This window comes from Ranitomeya imitator, chromosome 9 (assembly GCF_032444005.1).
Source record: "Ranitomeya imitator isolate aRanImi1 chromosome 9, aRanImi1.pri, whole genome shotgun sequence".
Lineage (NCBI taxonomy): Eukaryota > Metazoa > Chordata > Amphibia > Anura > Dendrobatidae > Ranitomeya > Ranitomeya imitator.
The window spans coordinates 57,764,912-57,777,562 of NC_091290.1; the positions used below are offsets into that span (position 1 = coordinate 57,764,912).

Below are 12,651 nucleotides of genomic sequence, written 5' to 3' on the forward strand. Positions count from 1 at the left end.
CGTAGTATATTGCCCAGCCATGTAGTATATTTCCCAGCCACGTAGTATACAGCACAGAGCCACGTAGTATATTGTCCAGCCACATAGTATATTGCCCAGCCACGTATACAGCAGAGCCACGTAGTATATTGCACAGCGACGTAGCATATTGCCCAGCCATGTAGTATATAGCACAGAGCCACGTAGTATATTGCCCAGCCACGTAGTATACAGCACAGAGCCATGTAGTATATTGCACAGCGACGTAGCATATTGCCCAGCCACGTAGTATACAGCACAGAGCCACGTAGTATATTGCACAGCCACATAGTATATTGCCCAGCCACGTAGTATACAGCACAGAGCCACGTAGTATATTGCACAGCGACATAGCATATTGCACAGCCACGTAGTATACAGCACAGAGCCACGTAGTATACAGCACAGAGCCACGTAGTATATTGCACAGCGACATAGCATATTGCCCAGCCACGTAGTATACAGCACAGAGCCACGTAGTATATTGCACAGCCACGTAGTATACAGCACAGCCACGTAGTATACAGCACAGCCACGTAGTATATTGTCCAGCCACGTAGTATACAGCACAGAGCCACGTAGTATATTGCACAGCGACCTAGTATATTGCCCAGCCTTGTAGTATACATCACAGAGCCACGTAGTATATTGCCCAGCCTTGTAGTATACAGCACAGAGCCACGTAGTATATTGCCCAGCCACGTAGTATATTGTCCAGCCACGTAGTATACAGCACAGAACCACGTAGTATATTGCACAGCGACCTAGTATATTGCCCAGCCTTGTAGTATACAGCACAGAGCCACGTAGTATATTGCCCAGTGACGTAGTATATTACCGAGCCATGTATGTCACAGGTTAAAAAAATAAACATACTCACCCATCAATCCGAGGGCCCCTTGTAGTGTAACATACTCACAATTCTTGTTGCTGCTCCTCAGCGTCCCGTCTCTCCACTTCCTGGGATCCAACGGCGCTGTGCAGATGGGCACGCGGCTGCCGCCATCTTGCGTTCCCAGGATGCTTTGCGAAATTACCCATATGACTTAGCGGTCTCGCCAGACCGCTAGGTCTTTTGGGTAATTTCGCAAAGCATCGCTGGGAAAGGAAGATGGCGGCAGGCGTGAGCGGACAACGGAGGGTGAGTATAGCAGGTTTTTGTTTTTTTTTTACTATTTTTAACATTACTTTTTTTTACTATTGATGCCGCATAGGCAGCATCAATAGTAAAAGGTTGGGGATACACAGGTTTAATAGCGGCGGTAACGGAATGCGTTACCCGTGGCATAACGCGGTCCGTTACCGCCGGCATTAACCCTGTGTTAGCGGTGAACGGAGGGGAGTATGGAGCGGGCGTCGGGAACACTGACTGCGGGGAGTATGGATCGGGCGCCGGCCACTGACTGCGGAGAGTATGGAGCGGCCATTTTCTTCCGGACTGTGCCCATCGCTGATTGGTCGAGGCTGTTTTGCGGCGACCAATCAGCGACTTGGATTTCCATGATAGACAGAGGCCACGACCAATTAATATCCGTGACAGAAGGACAGACGGAAGTACCCCTTAGACAATTATGTATATAGATATATGAATCGTGTAAATTAATCACATACAATTAATAATCATATTTACAATAAATTATATAAATTCCGTATATATTAAAATAAAAACAACAGCAATAATAAATATTACCTAATATAGTGTCCTATCAAGATATACATAATATAGCTAGATAATCTATCCCAAATTTTAATAGATATATTAAATATAATCTCCCATATTGCCACATTTAATCTCATGCACAAGATTGAACAACAAAAAACATGTTATATACCTACTCCCTAACTTATTAACATATAATATACAAATTTCATGACACAAACATAAACGAACAACATACCGTATATGCTCGAGTATAAGCCGACCCGAGTATAAGCCGACCCCCCAAATTTTGCCACAAAAAACTGGGAAAACTTATTGACTCGAGTATAAGCCTAGGGTGGAAATGCAGCATTTACCGGTGAATTTCAAAAATAAAAATAGATCATTATTTCCCCATAGCTGTGCCATATAGTGCTCTGCACCGTTCATTTTGTCCCATAGCTGTGCCCCGTATAGTGCTCTGCACCGTTCATTATTTCCCCATAGTTGTGCCCCATACTGTGTTTGGCACCGTTCATTATTGCCCCATATCTGTGCCCCATATACAATGCTCTGCACCGTTCATTTTGTCCCATAGCTGTGCCCCATACTGTGCTCGGCACCGTTCATTATTGCCCCATATCTGTGCCCCATATACAATGCTCTACACCGTTCATTTTGTCCATAGCTGTGCCCCATACAGTGCTCTGCACCGTTCATTGTGCCCCATATCTGTGCCCCATATAGTGCTCTGCACCGTTCATTGTGCCCCATAGCTGTGCCCCATATACAGTGCTCTGCACCGTTCATTGTGCCCCATATACAGTGCTCTGCACCGTTCATTGTGCCCCATAGCTGTGCCCCATATACAGTACTCTGCACCGTTCATTGTGCCCCATAGCTGTGCCCCATATACAGTGCTCTGCACCGTTCATTGTGCCCCATAGCTGTGCCCCATATACAGTGCTCTGCACCGTTCATTGTGCCCCATAGCTGTGCCCCATATACAGTGCTCTGCACCGTTCATTGTGCCCCATAGCTGTGCCCCATATACAGTGCTCTGCACCGTTCATTGTGCCCCATAGCTGTGCCCCATATACAGTGCTCTGCACCGCTCATTGTGCCCCATAGTTGTGCCCCATATAGTGCTCTGCACCGTTCATATTTCCCCATAGATGATCCACATAATCTGTGCCGCTGCTGCTGCTGCAATAAAAAAAAAAAAAACACATACTCACCTCTCTTGATTGCAGCTCCCAGCGTCCGGTCCCGGCGCCTCCATCTTCCCGGCATCTCTGCTCTGACTGATCAGGCAGAGGACGCCGCGCACACTATACGCGTCATCGCGCCCTCTGACCTGAACAGTCAGAGCGCAGACGCCGGGAAGATGGAGGCGCCGGGAAGATGGAGCGACGCCCGGCGGCTGGAACGCGGACAGGTGAATATTACATACTTACCTGGTCCCAGCGATCCTGACGCTCCCTCTGCCTGGTCTTCGGTGCCGCAGCCTCTTTCTCTATCAGCGGTCACCGGCACCGCTGATTAGAGAAATGAATACGCGGCTCCACCCCTATGGGAGGTGGAGCCGCCTATTCATTTTTTTAATGAGCGGTCCCACGTGACCGCTGAAGAGGGGAAGACGCTGCAGCACAGAAGACTGTGGGGCGGCAGGGGGAGCGCCAGGATCGCTGGGACTAGGTAAGTATGCCTCATTCCCTCACCCCCTCACCCGCCGACCCTGCCACCCACCTTGACTCGAGTATAAGCCGAGAGGGGCACTTTCAGCCCAAAAATTTGGGCTGAAAATCTCGGCTTATACTCGAGTATATACGGTAATTAAAATGGTCCATGGCGAATACATCTGCGAGACCGGACCTATTCATATCCTTATGAGGACAAGAGAAAAGAAGTAGGACTACTTGATATGATGTCTCTAATAAAGCAGAAGAAAACCGTATTGAAAACAAAACACCCAACAACACACACAATTAAAATTAGGATAAGAAATATTACTCAGTGGAGAATACTAAACAACTGGGGAACACAATTTTTTAAGAGTTAGGTCAGACAACTGTTCTTAATTAACTTTTGGATGCTGAATTCAGAAATGATCTCAGTTTTTTTTCTATCACGTCAAGTTTTTGAACTATAGGATTTTTGTCTTCTCAAAACTATGTAAACTACTGTACCTAAAAAGTGTTTTGTTTTTTTTTAATAGTACAAATATGAACAAAAAATGAAATATATAAGAAATAGGCATGACAAAGTTGTGACTACTCTTACAAGTTGCCACGTAGCTCTATATGAGTCGAATTGTAATCAGATAACAAGTCTTATTACAGATATCAGTTCAATTGTGCTTCTCTGGCAGGTAAGTTGTGGAGGAAAAACTTGACGTGCTAGAAAAAAACTGACTACATTTTTGGAATCAGCATGCCAATTTTAGTATAAATCAGCTCAAAAACCTAACTCAACAGAAATTTTTTTTCAAATTGTTCCCCTGTGTTATAGAAATGCAGAAAAGCCTGTGGTTTCATTAAGGCCTTGGGGGACCATGGTTCTCAATAAATAGATCCATCGGCTCTTTTTGCGCCAACATTTTGCCAAGGTTACCCCCCCTAAAGCCCAAGTCTACGTGATCTATGGCTTGAATTTTTAGTTCACTCGGATCACAATTGTGGTATAATGTAAAGTGCCATAGAAGAAGATGTCAATGAATATCTCTCTACAGAAAATAACAGATGGACAATGACAAATATAGATTGAGAAAGAAAAAAATATGAAACTTACTTTGCCAAAGCTGCCTCTACCCAAGACCTTATGGAATGCAAAGTTGGTCATGTCAAGCCTGGCGTAAGGGCTGGATGTTCCGGTGTCTCTGCTGCATCCAGGTGTTGGTTCTCCTTCCTCCAATCCATTGTTTTCCACCTCTCTCCTCTTCTTCCTGAATCCAGCAGTGGTAATACTCTCCTCTTCTCTCTTCCTCTTCTCCTCTCTCTTATCCTCTCTCTTATCCTCTCTCCTCTTCTTCCTGAATCCAGCAGTGGTAATACTCACCTCTCCTCTCTTCCTCTTCTCCACTCTCTTCTCCTCTCTCCTCTTCTTCCTGAATCCAGCAATGGTATCACTCTGCTCTTCTCTCTTCCTCTTCTCCTCTCTCTTCCTCCTCTCCTCTCTCTTCCTCCTCTCCTCGCTCTCTTCTCCTCGTCCAGTAGGCGCCATTCTCAGTAATCTCTTCCCGCCTGCAGACCTCGGTCCAATCACTTCAGCCGACAGTTGAAAGTAAACGGTAGTTGGTCGTGTGCAGGTGACCAGAGGTCAGAGGTCACGGAACCCTCAGGTGGCTCCTGCCAGGCAGCGGCTCCTGCCCTGCTCTGCCCTATACACTGAAATGTGGGCATCATGGGTGACAGTTTAGGGTCCAGAGGAACGGCACAGAACTTCATGGCGGCTTCTAGTGCTGTTTTTAAATTTCAGACTACATTCTTTTTATCCACAGGCACAGAGATGTGATCATATGCCAAGAATACATAAAACACACAACATACTATAAAATCCCAGCTCTTCCCATTACTAATGTAATTCTAGGGTTTCCATATATTTAATAAATGATTCCTTTTATCTTTCACATTATAATATTATTTCTCCTCTATCGCGATTACTAGAGATTATATTTTTTAAATATTTAGGAACCTGTGTGTCATTTCCTTTACACTTCACAAACACTTGTTACCTTGTGTTGGTATCACATCAATTCCCAATAAAAAACATTTCAGTTTGTTGATGTAACGTGAATATATGTGTAAAAGTTCATGGGGTATGAATACTTTTTCAGGGCACTGTATTGCCGGCCATTTTCTGCAGTGCTTTACTAATTCTCTTTCCATCCTTTATTGCATTGATATCAGAGCCTTTTGCACTTATTGAGTATTTGTTCCTATTATTGCATTTTTCCTGGGCCCTCCTGCTCTTATTGTCAGTATGGGGTCGGTTGTCCTTTCTGTCCATGACTTGGGACATGGATTGGTCATTTTACGCACGTTGATGTGTTTATAGGTTTTTGTAGTCTGTGGATTTGTTCTGCTTTTTTCTCGATAGCGTTCGCAATAAAGCTATCCTAATATTTATTTGGATGCCCTGATCCTTGGTTTCTCTCTTGTTGACAATATTCTAACTGCGCATTTTTGGCCGGCACTCGGGTCTTTATTTAAGTTGCACCCACCCAAGCACAAGGCCGAACAAAAATACAATCAATTTAATTTCTGTGTACACTGTGCATAAGCAGAAAGCTGCCAATCAGTGGTGGTGTGTGGTTATATAGAGCTCATGAATACGGAGGACTACCTGGCAGCAGTTTTACTAGTCCTCTAGTGATAAAAGAATGATTGTTTTAATCAAAACTATAGCAATCAGCTCAGTAAGTGACACATCACTGGAATCAGGGTCTCTGTCTTTACATCATGCAGCTATCAGATTAGGTAACAAAAACCTGGTGACAGATTCCCTTTAACATATTAATAAAAAAGACTAGACAAGGTTATTTGGGATAAAGAAAAGGCTCACAATGTTTATTAAAGGTTGCTTAAAACATAAATTAATAAGTCAATAAATATTAAACATCCTAGAATAAATTCATCAGTCAGTAATCAAATAAATAATCAACTGTAACGATCAAAAATGGACCAAGTCCTCCCAGCCTTAGCTAAATAATGGGCATTGCAACAAAATAGGGTGGGCCAGCAGGTTGCTGGTGACTTGCTGTGCACGGACCACCCCGGACATTGGCGAAACTGGGCCTGTTATGCAGAAATATTCTCACCGTTACCAATAGTTCACCAATCAGGGTAAAGATGCATCTTCCTGTGCAATTAACAGAATCTTCCAAAACTTGGTCGTGGAGGACCACAGCTGAGAAAACATTGACTCTCAACTGATAAGTACCATGACGGGAAAGAATAAGGGGGAAAACCGAAAAGGAAAGGGAGCACAAATACAGCCAAATTATAGCTACAATTCTTAAATATAGAATAATATTCTAATGCTCCTGTGAAACTATGTGTCCCCCACTCTGCGGGCCCTTGACATCAGTGTCTTACCAGAAGTTGCTCCTGCTATCTGAATGATCTGTTCACCCTATGTTTTTGCCTACTTGACACTACAGATGAAGTACCACCTATCACCAGGTCCTGTGCCCAACTTCTACTACCTCATCTGAAAGAATCCACCTGTTGAGTTGGGTTTTACTACTTAATTACAAGGACTTCCATGTGTGACATTTTTATGGACTCCAAGTAGAGAGCGATTGACAGTGACAGATTAAGTGTTCCCAGGCCAAGCCCTTGAATCCCACAGAAAACTCAAACTTTGAGCCTAATGCCGACAGACCCATCTATTGCTACAAATAAAAAAAGAACAATGGTGCTCCTCTAAGTTAGTATATCTCACAATAATAAGGTTGCACAGAAACTTTAGACAAGTGTTCACCTTTAGGAGTTGTTGTAGGGTTTAGGCACAACTCTAATGAAGCATATTAGATCCTTTCTGAGCTGAACTTTCTCATCAGAATCCACGGCCAAGAAGCGACCTTTCCGTAAGATAAAAGTTGCAAAATGAGGTAATTGGGTGCAAAGGATGGTGGAAGATGGATAAGTATTGGCCATGGATACAAACGAAAATATTATATTGATAACAGGCAACACATTTCAAAAGTGGACTGATATCGGGACCCATGAAGAAAGGTCCAAGAAATGTTGGACACACAAAGGGACTCAACTTTAAGATCCTCTCACAATGGTCCAAGATCCCTGCTAAATTACATTAAATGTTCGAGTCATTCTCGTACTTGTGTTGATGGTGGGCTTCAGCTCCAGATTCAGTTTTATATGTCTGGTGGACCTGATCTCGTATATGTCTATTATGGTACTAGATCTCCTGACTAACCTCCAAATGATTCCTGATGTTCCATGCTCCCCGGTACTTTTATACTTGCAACGCAACAAATTATTCCCAAACTATGTGTCATGCAGCTGCAGTGCAGTACAGCACAACCTCCACCAGGGGGAACCTGGTAGGGAAGCCAGACTGCACACACAGAGCAACTGAACAGACGCCACCTAGTGGCGAGAGCGAGGTCAGGAAAACCAAGTCAGAGCACAACCGTACAAAAGGATTTAGACAGAATGAATAGTCAGGACATAGCAAGGGATCAGTAAACCAGGACGGGCAAAATACGGTACAATAGGGACAAACAGAAACGGAGTCAAAAAGCCAAGCTAAGAGATCAGAACCAGGGAGTCAAGCAGATATACAGACAAACAAAGAGACACTGGGAAAGGGCAGGCAGGGGGGAGATAACAGACACAGGACAAGTCAGGGTTCACAGTAGGACAAATCAAGGGCTTCCAGAGTCAGGTTCTCATGCCAAAGACAGAGCATTGTGAGTGTAGCTCAGGCCCCGCCCATAGGGCAGGGGAGCTTTATATATGAGCTGCCCCTCAGCAATTGGCTGGGGACAGCATTTAAAGTACACACCCTAACCCTGATAAAAGCAGGGGAGGTGTGGCCGCGCACGCCCTAAGCACACACAGAAACCATTATAGCACACAGTGCAGGATCTGAGGCTCAGGGCACCTGACTGAAACTGCATGCACTGAGCCATGTGGAAAGTCATGCACCAGCCGCAAATGACCACAACCCGCGGACAGCTTCACAGCAGCAACCAGGGACCGCACATGAGGAAGGTATGCAGCAGGGTAAATACCTAAATGCCCATGTACGACTGCGCAGCAGAGCAGGGAACTGAGAAGGCTCCATTCAGGTAAAAGCCAACAGTATCCTAGCTCAAATTAGGGGGAAAAGAGTAAAGGGTTAAAGCAAACATATGCATTGTCACGCCGAAAACCAGAGACAGACAGAACGGCATGACACTATGGAAATCTTTATCACCCCCTTTCAGGCTTCTATGGGTTAATGTATTAATGTGCATGGAGGAGAGTAAAGCTGGTAATGAAAATAGAGCAAAATACATCTTTGTCATCTGGCATCCTTGGTCAGAGATCTTCTCCCATCTTCTCACCCTGGTTGACAGGAAGTTCTCCCTGTCATCTTTTTTTACCACCTTGTCTTCTTTTCTGTTTTGTCCTTTCCTTTTCTTTATGCCTTTGTTCCCATTATCTGAGATCCTCCACATAAAACAGATTACCTTTAATTAGATTTAAAAAAAGAAAAAGTTTTTGATCCATCAATGTCTGATAGACTTGCGTCACATGCACAGCTTGCTCCATTCATTTTTATGGCAACTCTGAAAATTGACGTTTTCAAAGTAATCATAGAAATAAATTGAAAGAACGCTCGATCTCTGACATCAATGCATTGCAAAATTGTAGAAAACATGCATACACTGTGTATATAACTTAATAATTACAGTATATCACAAGTGAGTACACCCCTAACATTTTTGTTAATATTGTATTATATCTTTTCATGGGACCACACTGAAGATACAGTGGGGAAAAAAGTATTTGGTCAGCCACCAATTGTGCATGTTCTCCCACTTAAAAAGATGAGAGAGGGGCCTGTAATTGACATCATAGGTAGACCACAACTATGAGAGTCAAAATGAGAAAACAAATCCAGAAAATCACCTTGTCTGATTTGGCAAGATTTATTTTGCAAATTGTGGTGGAAAATAAGTATTTGGTCACCTAAAAACATGCAAGATTTCTGACTCTCACAGACCGGTAACTTCTTCTTTAAGAGGCTCCTCTGTCCTCCACTCATTACCTGTAGTAATTGCACCGGCTTGAACTTGTTATCAGTATAAAAGACACCTGTCCACAACCTCAAACAGTCACACTCCAAACTCCAGCTATCGAAGAAAACCAGAAACAAAATTGTAGCCCTGCACCAGGCTGGGAAGACTGAATCTGCAATAGCAAGCAGCTTTGTGTGATGAAATTAACTGTCGAAGCAATAATAAGAAAATGGAAGACATACAAGACCACTGATAATCTCCCTTGATCTGAGGCTCCACGCAAGATCTCACCCCGTGGGGTCAAAATGATCACACGAACGGTGATCAAAAATCCCAGAACCACATGGGTGACGTAGTGAATGACCTGCATAGAGCTGGGACCACTATAACAAAGGCTACCATCAGTAACACACGCTGCCAGGGACTCAGATCGTGCAGTGCCAGACGTGTCCCCCTGTATAAGCCAGTACATGATAAGGATAGGAGGACAAAAGGAGCAAACTGATTTTATCTAGTAAAAATATCATGTCATTTATTATTTCATAGAAACGGTAAAATGTTACAACAATATATAAAGCAACATCAACAATGTAGATTGCTATAAACCCCATCCACACCTATCACCACCCCACAAAATACACTTTTGATCCCTGGAAAAATGAATATGAAGGTCCAAAGACCATAAGACAGTGCATAATAACGTGGGCATACAGGAAGCAACATGCATAAAAACCGGGAGTATAGTAACACCCGTCTATCTAAGATCAAAAAGTGCAATAGTGCATATCAGAAAGTGCAGTGCTTACCAACGGATGAGTGGGAACAAGGAAGGGGGTAGATGGAGGATCGACGCGCGTTTTGCGGCGACTTAGGGCCGCTTTCTCAAGGGAGTGTCTAGGGTCCCTGTAGGACCTTCAAATAACCCTATGAACCTAATCACATGGCCAAAAACGGCCAATCAGGACGGCTAGAGTCGGCGCATGCGCACTGCGGCCGTCAGGTCCTGAACTGCGGGCAGGGCGTCATGGAAAGTGCGCACGCGCTGGGGGTGATCCCATAAAGCAGTGCACACCATAGAGACGTCCACCCGCAGACAGAAAGCAGCGGGTCGCAGTGCGATGCGCACAGCCATCGCAGCATGTGAAAGAGGCAATGACCTAGATGGCAAGAGCGCTGTGTAGCAACAAGAAGCATAACTATATATAACATCACAAAAATCATTTATAAATAATGGGTGTTCAGATCATCCAACGTCGCTGAGATGGCTGTAATACTCCCACATATTATGGTAAACGTCCAAGGCAATTTTCGGTCCGTAGCAGGGGCCCAATAGAGAAATATGCGAAGGCACTATAGATCAGCAAAGTCACGAACGCTAAATGGAAAAAATATGTAATATTAAAATAAATATTTAAAAAAACACTAACACATCCACCGGGGGTAAATAGACATGGGGGCATTATGGGAACAGGAGACCAAACCTGAGGCCAAATATTAGGAGAACTACAAAAAATGGGCAAAACTTAGAGATTCATTGAGGCCATTCGGTATCATGGTATCCAATTGGACGATCCATCTGTGCGAGAGGTTTTTTGTTGATCCATTCAGAATGTTTCGTTCAGTCTGCCATGCTTCTTATCTATCACGGCAAGGATCCTTCACTAACTACCATGCCCCCACGGTAGTGTAATACCGGACTGTCCGCGCTCCTTATAGCTGATGGATACAGTTAATGGACGCTCGGCTTTGGGGCCAGTAATTACCTTCAAAAGGAAAACCTTTTTTGCTTGAGTAAAATATTCCATATCGGGACCGGTTCTTTTGCTGGGTGATCTCTGGTTTCAATAGATGTTTTAACAGATTTCTCACTGATTATAAACATGTAGTGTTGTAAGGTTTATTAAAGAAATATATTTTTTTATATTTATATTACTAATATGTCTCCCTATCCTTTCTTGAGGTTGATCTTTCTGTTAGGTTAATCGTACAGTGGCTGTTTTCTCCTCCACATGGTGTTTATACGGCTTCGTTCACCCCTCGGTGTATAGAGCGACAGCTGTAACTTGGCCCTCAGCACTGACTGACAGCCAGCTCAGCATTATGGCCGGCTGCCGTGGGCGCAGTTACAGATGCTGCTCTATATAAACAGGTGGTGACTGAGACCGTGCCGACACCTCCCCTATGACTGAACAAGTGAGCCTCTATTCCTCCCAGCAGCAGGGCTCTCAGGACACTATTAACCTCTTTCTGACCTCGGACGGGATAGTACGTCCGAGGTCAGATCCCCTGCTTTGAACATGGAGCGTGGCGCTCGCATAACAGCAGGGACATGCCAGCTTCTAGCCTCTCATGGAGACTATTGAAGCATAGCAAAAGTAAAAAAAAAAAATGTTTAAAAAAATATGAAAAAAAATATAAAAGTTTAAATTACCACCCTTTCTGCCCCATTCAAAATAAAACAATTAAAAAAATCAAATACACACATATTTGGTATCGCCGCGTTCAGAATCACCCGATCTATCAATAAAAAAAGCATTAACCTGATCGCTAAACGGCGTAGCGAGAAAAAAATTTGAAATGCCAGAATTACGTTTTTTTGGTTGCCGTGACATTGTATTAAAATGAAATAACGGGCGATCAAAAGAACATATCTGCACCAAAATGGTATCATTAAAAACGTCAGCTCGGCACGCAAAAAATAAGCCCTCACCTGACCCCAGATCATGAAAAATGGAGACGCTACGGGTATAGAAAAATGGCGCGATTTTTTTTATTTTTTTTGCAAAGTTTGGATTTTTTTTACCATTTAGATAACAAATAGCCTAGAGATGTTTGGTGTCCATGAACTCGTACTGACCTGGGGAATCATAATGTCAGGTCAGTTTTAGTATTTAGTGAACCTAGCAAAAAAGCCAAACAAAAAAAAACCATTTCGGGATTGCACTTTTTTTGCAATTTCCCCACACTTGAAATTTTTTTCCCGTTTACTAGTACACGACATGGTAAAACCAATGATGTTGTTCAAAAGTAAAACTTGTCCCGCAAAAAATAAGCCCTCACATGGCCAAATGGATGGAAAAATAAAAAAATTATGGCTCTGGGAAGGAGGGGAGCGAAAAAATGAAAATACCCCGGGTCATGAAGGGGTTAACCTACAGGCTGATGGCGTTGTTTCACATGGCAGGCTGCCTTTAAGCTCTGAAAACAATGAAGCACTAAACTACGTGAAAACCAAAATTTG

At 43.5% G+C, this 12,651-nt stretch overlaps 2 protein-coding genes across 3 annotated transcripts in view; one reads left to right on the forward strand and one right to left on the reverse strand.

The window, feature by feature from the left end:
• TKFC (triokinase and FMN cyclase) overlaps positions 1–12,651 on the forward strand; it is a 67,654-nt gene that overhangs the window by 35,941 nt on the left and 19,062 nt on the right. The window lies entirely within an intron of this gene.
• CPT1A (carnitine palmitoyltransferase 1A) overlaps positions 1–12,651 on the reverse strand; it is a 189,432-nt gene that overhangs the window by 1,090 nt on the left and 175,691 nt on the right. The gene's annotated exons all lie outside the window — the stretch shown is intronic.